Source organism: Phascolarctos cinereus, unplaced genomic scaffold (assembly GCF_003287225.1).
Source record: "Phascolarctos cinereus isolate Bilbo 61053 unplaced genomic scaffold, phaCin_HiC Scaffold_2;HRSCAF=192, whole genome shotgun sequence".
NCBI classification, from domain to species: Eukaryota; Metazoa; Chordata; class Mammalia; order Diprotodontia; family Phascolarctidae; genus Phascolarctos; species Phascolarctos cinereus.
This window is the reverse complement of record NW_027555625.1, coordinates 105,036,751-105,037,561: the sequence shown is the minus strand read 5'-3', so window position 1 is coordinate 105,037,561 and position 811 is coordinate 105,036,751. Positions and strand designations below refer to the sequence as shown.

Sequence of the window (811 nt, the reverse complement as noted above, 5' to 3'; positions counted from 1 at the left end):
AGGACGATTGGTGATGGCCCAGGATGTCATGAATGACCTTGGCATCTTCGATGTCTGACCAAGCTCTAAGTGTTCCATATTGCCTACTTCTGCCACCTTCATGACCATTGGAACAAATTGTTCTTATCCACCCATTCCAAAGAGGGAAGTCTTCACATGCTTGAAGTAGAAATTTCCCTAACTCACTGATGGGTTTGAGGCCTATTGGTTACCTGCAACTGGTTTAGCCTGTCTGACAAGATGATTTACTGAGGTGTGACCACTGTGCATGCTACAGCTTCTTGGAGCCACAAGTGAGAGTTGTGTGAAGGTAGACACCAAAGATGGGTGACACCAAAGGATACTTGCCGAAAGGCACTCAGCAAGTCCTCACACTAGAAGTTCTAGTCCTCCTTGAAAATCCCATACACCCCAAACATGGTTAGATGCCACAAAGCAGATGGAATGACTTAACTGTATCTGTGTTGTAAAACCACTAGACCTCTTCTATTCTTCTCAAGGGCAATGCTAAACTCTCCATTCATACAACAAAGGTATCTGGGTAGCCATGGGCTGTAGAATCCTGCAGAAGTGATTAGCTTTCTCCAAAGCCCAGCCCAGCCCAGCCCTGCCTATCTTTCTAACATAGTAGCCTACTTCCAGGCTTCTTCTCCTCCTCTTCAGGAAATGAGAGAAACCAAAGTTCTCTTCTAGCTCAAGTAGCTAAGCATTAGGGGATTTATATTCATCAGCACTTTATCAAACCTCATGATAAACTGTTTTAGATTCCAAACCCTTTTGCATCTAAATTCAGGATAAAATATGGTTAGCC

The 811-nt window shown here is 43.9% G+C and overlaps 1 pseudogene; it reads right to left on the bottom strand.

Moving 5' to 3' along the window:
• Positions 1–413: 413 nt before the first annotated feature.
• LOC144456083 (U6atac minor spliceosomal RNA) lies at positions 414–531 on the bottom strand (annotated as a pseudogene).
• Positions 532–811: the final 280 nt, after the last annotated feature.